This window comes from Gracilinanus agilis, chromosome 2 (assembly GCF_016433145.1).
Source record: "Gracilinanus agilis isolate LMUSP501 chromosome 2, AgileGrace, whole genome shotgun sequence".
Taxonomy (NCBI): Eukaryota; Metazoa; Chordata; class Mammalia; order Didelphimorphia; family Didelphidae; genus Gracilinanus; species Gracilinanus agilis.
Genome location: NC_058131.1, coordinates 157,956,189 through 157,962,188, shown reverse-complemented (window position 1 = coordinate 157,962,188; position 6,000 = coordinate 157,956,189).

The window sequence follows — 6,000 nt, the reverse complement described above, 5'->3', positions numbered from 1 at the left end:
GAAATGAAAGGAACCCAAAAGCCAGGGATGTCAGGGTATTTATACCCCCCTGGCTTTCTCCCGTCCTCATGGCCTCTGGGAACATTCTGATATCCAATGGTCTTCATCTGCAATCAACAGTGAGACTCTCTGCTCCCAGAGTTTCAATATAACATGGGTCTGGAATCAGGGAGACCTGAGTACAAATCCAGCTTCAGACACTTTCCTGGTTGTGTGACCTTGGGCAAATCCCATTATCCTGTTTACTTTAGTTTCCACCTCAGTAAAAATGAGCTGAAGGAAATGGCGAACCACTTCAGAACCTTTGCTAAGAAAGTCCCAAGTGGAGTCAGGAAGAGTCAGACATGATAGAATGACAGAACAGAAAAAAAAGGAAAAAGAAATCCCTCAATATGTATATGTGTAGTCTTGCAAAACAAATTCCCACATTGGTCTTGTCCTCAAAAATGTGTCTTTTTCTTTATCTTAAATTCAACTCACTCATCAGAGGTGAATAGTGTTTCATTTTTCATCCTTTTGTAATTGTGATTCATCATTGTGTAGATAAGAGTTCTACAATCTTTGAAAGATATTTTCCTTTGTAATGTTGCTGTTGTCTTTATTGTCCTAGTTCTGCTCGCTTTGCTGCATTGGTTCTTAAATATCCCATTTTCCTTTACAACTATCCATTTCCTCTTCCTCTTTGTCCTCTTCCTCCTTTTTTTCTCCTCTTCTTTTTATTCTTCTTTCTCTCTCAAAGAAAGACTAAATCATTTTACTGATTGATTTGTAGTATTATTTGAGATCTGATGCTGATATATACATTTCCCCACTCCCACATAGCAAAGCAAAATGTTCATAATCTGGGTATGAGACTAGCAAAGTGAATGATGCTCTGGGTATCTCCACATTAATGCCTTCCAACTCCTCTTGCCTCTCCTCTTTTCTCTTTTCCTAACCTCTTTCTCTTTTCTTTAAAGGTCTTCCTATTTTGCCAAATTGTTATTTCTGTGTCTACTTGAAGGTTAGATCCTATATTGATTGGCACCAGTGCTTCAACCTAATCCTACTTGGGTTGGTGTGTCCCCATCCTTGGCACCTTGCTATCATTCCCCCACCTACAACCACACCAAGGGAATCTTTCATGCCATCAAATCTACAAAGTCCACTACAGTTCAAAATTTCCAAGCTTAAGAGATTCTCTCAGTCTCGGTTTCCCCCATAGCTACCAAATCTGGTCCATTTTCCCTTTTGTTGCATAATTTCTAACCACAGGAACTCCTAAATTTTGTGTCAGGGAAGAAACAGAATCCAATTTCTAGGGTGGAGAAACTTCAAAGAGGAACAGATTAAATTTAATAGGCTGGCTGTAGATTAATAATTTTATTCAAAAGGAGGAAGAATTCAGAAAAATAGGAGATACTTGGGTACTTAACTTTCTCATCTGTGGCTGCCATTTTGGGCTCCCTACCATGTTGACACTAAGGAGAGAAGGCACCAGGAAATATGGAAGTCCTGCCATGGCGAGCTCCCCTCCTGCCTCAATTTCTCCAGCCTAATTACTGTGGCTTTCAGGTGGGGAGCAGTCACAGGAACTCAGCTCTGCTTCCTGTTAGGTGACTCTTAGCTTTCCTTTTCCAGGTATCTGGTCTCCAGGGGACAGGAAGTGACATCATGAGAGCAACACCGGAGAGAAATTTACTTCATATAGATAGACTAGGAGGAGGGAGACAAAAAGAGAGGGGTTGTACAGGTTTTTCTGCCTTTGTCGTCTTAGGTCCCATCATTTGGAAATTTAAAATTCCATGATTTTCTATACTTAATAATGGATATTTGTTGTTTGAAAACAGTAGTCTTCAGTGTAGTGTGCATATGTGTGGTCCACCAACATAATACTTGTGTCACACCAAAGGTTATACCTAGTTTGAGACATATTGTGAACATGGGTTAGCTTTCATGCAACACCATAGATTGTAAGTGCCAACTGTTGTTTTTTGGGTTTTTTTTTACAGCACCATTAAGAAAAGGCATATTTATTCGAAATAAATATATTTAATTAAGCAATATTGCTAGTTAAGTGAAGACTTCCCTATTTGTATCCTCTCCTAATTATCATAACAGCACTAGAGAAAGGTATATATGCAGGGAACACACGAGGAAGGCATACATAAAGGGAACATAAAATGGGCACCTGCTTTGGCATCTACCCTGAAGATGCCAAACTATGTGAACGATGCTCACAGGTTTATCTGGGTATCTCCACATTAATGCAAACCTTAAATTATCTCCATGTTGATTGCAATGACATATTAAGTTTGTAGGTTCATTTTTTGTTCAGTTGTGTCTACTCTTTGTGACCCCATTTGGGGTTTTCTTGGTAAAGACACTGGAGTGGTTTGCCATTCCTTCTCCAGGTCATTTTACAGATAAGGAAACTGAGACAAACAGTGTTAAGTGACTTGTCCAGGATCACACAGCTAAGAAGTGTCTGTGGTTATATTTGAACTCAGGTCTTCCTGACTCTAGGCCTGGCATTCTATCCACTGTACCACCTTAGCTGGCCTGTTCATAGGACCATAGTGCCAACTAAAAGAAGTACAGAATCTGCCCATTTCCAGTCCAATGGCAATGCTTCCATTCTCCACAATTTTTCAAAGATCCCCAAAAGCCACTAAGTAATTACATCTGTCCCTTTTTTTCAGTGTCCTGGCATGTGGTCCATCCAAGTTGGGAAGCTGGGAGCCTGGGAGGTGGTAGTAGAGCTTGGAAGAGGAGAAAGATTTAGGGGGATAGATGAATCCAGTGTTAGATTTCTTGAACTGAAGATGTCTATTGCACATCCAATGAGAGATGCTTGAAAAGGCAATTGGGGGCAGCTCAGTGACTTGGTAGATAAGAGCACCAAGCTTGGAGTTGGGAGGTCCTGGGTTCCAATCTAGCCTCAGACACTTTCTAGCTGTGGGATCCTGGGCAAGTCAGCCCCATTTGCTTACTCCTTTTCCTTCTTAGAGTTGTTACTAAGACAGAAAGTAAAGTTTTTTTTAAAAAAGGTTAGAGGGGGCAGCTGGGTAGCTCAGTGGATTGAGAGCCAGGCCTAGGGACAGGAGGTCCTAGGTTCAAATCTGGCCTCAGACACTTCCCAGCTGTGTGACCCTGGGCAAGTCACTTGACCCCATTGCCTACCCTTACCACTCTTCTGTCTTGGAGCCAATACACAGTATTGACTCCAAGATGGAAAGTAAGGGTTTAAAAAAAAAAAAAGGTTAGAATTCATTAGAGTTCTTCTTGGGATTCTTATGGACTTCTTGAGCTAGGCTATTCATCCTTTCCTCACTTCATTCCCTGTTAACCAAATTTATTCTTTACTTCTCTGTATAAAGTTTATTCTTCCAGGTGGAGAAAACAGAAGCAAAAAGTTATTTGATTGTCTTCTCGGTTGTCCATCCTAATCTGTTCACTTGTTTCTTATGCATCAGAATCAGGTATTGTGTTGTCAGCATTTCACAGTGAACCACTGAGATGTACTTAATTTTGCTCTAAATCCTTTGAAATGCAATTTCCCAAAGCCTGAGGCATTGGTGGAAAAATTCCTCTGATCAAATTTAGTTCATCTCTTCTTAAGAAGCCCTGACCTTAGGCATACCACCAGGATGAGGTTGTGGGCTAAACATGAGGAACTCTTCCAGGCAGTCACAGGACAAAAATCAATCCTCTAGTCATCTTTTTTATTTAGCCAATTTTTTTACAATAAACAAAAATCAATTTTCTCTCTCCCATCCTTCTTATCATTGAAAAAGAAAAAATTTTAACAAATATTTATAGTCAAAACAAATTCCTTCATTGGCTGTGTCTAAGAAAAAGTGTGTCTTCACAGGCATCTTTTTTTTTTAAACTCTTACCTTCCATGTTTGAATCAATATACTATGTATTGGTTCTAAGGAAGAAGAGAAACAAAGGTTAGGCAATGATTGTTAAGTGACTTGCCCAGAGTCACACAGCTAGGAAATGTATGAGGCCAGATTTGAACCAGGACCTCCTTGTCTCCATATATGGCTTTCTATTCACTGAGCCACCTGGTTGCTCCCTCCCTGGAGTAACCTTGATGGAGACTCTCCTTATGTTCTCTGCACTGTTCTGCATTACAAAATGGACCAAAGGGACAGCCTCTTTCGGCAGCCAAAAAAAAAAAAAGTTGACGAATGAGACTATTAATAAACTGAAGGATGAACAAGGGAGAAGAAAAAGAATGAAAAAGTAATTTGGTTTTTAAAAATCAACTCATTTCCACATAGATCCTTCTTTCTTAAATTTCAATGGTGTGGGGAGCAATTTTTTTAAAGGAAAAAGAGGGAGAACATGAAATTTTATACTAGGTTCCTATCAGGTCAAAAGTAAAACATGCCGCAGGACAACTGGTAGTAACCCATTATTGCCAAAATACTCACTGTATTACAAAGAATCTCTCTTCAGCATTGTTCAACAGAAATGTTTCTAAACTCTTTAAGTACTTAAAAAAAAAAAAAAAACTCTTACCTCCTATGTCTTAGAATCAGTACTGTGCATTGGTTCTAAGGTAGAAGAGTGGTAAGGACTAGGCAATGGGAGTCAAGTGACTTGCCCAGGGTCACACAGCTAGAAAGTGTCTGAGGTCACTTTTTAACCCAGGACCTCCCAGCTCTAGGCCTAGCTCTCCATCCACTGAGCAACCCAGCTGCCCCTGACACCCTATTTTAAATAGGACTTTATGGTTCATAAAGCACTTTCCCATATATCATCTCATTTTATCTTCCCAAAAGTCCTATGAAGGATGAAGAAGGAAGCATTGTCCTCATTTTACTAATAAAACATTACCTAAAATTCTATACTATTGGGGCACTTAGGTGGCTCAGTGAATAAAGAGCCAGGCCTGGAGACAGGAGGTCCTGGGTTCAAATTTGAACTCAAGACACTCCATAGCTGTGTGACCCTAGGTAAATCACTTAGCCCCAGTTGCCTAGCCTTTACTGCAATTCTGCCTTGGAACCAACATTCAGCATTGATTCTAAGTCAGAAAGCAAGAGTTTTATGAACACCCAAAAAACTACATAGTATTTATTGAAGATGTAAGAAAAAAGTCCAACTTCTGAAAAGTAAATTTCTTAGGGAGGGAAAGGGGAAGGGGAGAAAGTATAAAATGTCACGTTCTCCTTTCCCCCATCCTTTAAAAAATTGACTATTCAAGGGTTGGATTTCAATTTTTATATCACTTTTAATGGGAACATCTAAAAAAGGGCTCTAGTATGTTGATGCAGGTAAAAAACTAGAGTCACAATTCCATGACATTTTAAAATTTATTTGACTTAGTTATTTTTTCAAAGTAAACACCAGCCCATTCTCTGGCGGTATCATCCTTAAAGAGAGTGGCTCTTTACAACAGAATTTGAAATACCTTAAATAATATCTAATTTAAAAGAAAATCTTAACTGAGTTTTTTTAGGGTATAATTTTCATATTGAAGTAAGACTTCAAGAAAAATAATTTCCTTTGTAAGGACATATTCAAATTAAACACAAATGTATCTCTTTCATAAAAGCTCTTCTAATTCAAATCTATCTCTGCTCTTTAACTCCTAACAGCTCATGTTCCACCCCTGATAACATAACTACCATTCAAATCTGAAATGTATGCAAATTCAACTTAAACTTTTGCTCTTCCTAAAGAGATAAATGAGAATAATGGTGTATTTTAAGTTTCCAGAAAAATATGGGGATGGAAATATGAGTGTCTCAAGAGGAAAAAAAAATATCACCCCATAGCTTTAGCTGTTCATTTTGTATATGCCATGTGATGAAATCAGAACACATGAAATGATACAATTCACATGGCTGGAATAGACAAGTATATAACTGAACTGGAATGCATTGATTATGAGATGTAATGCAACTAACAAAATAATGAGAATCACAATGAAAATTTCATTATCTTGGTAAACCATTCCTATACAAGCTAATTTGAAATCCACTACTTTCCTAATATCAGATT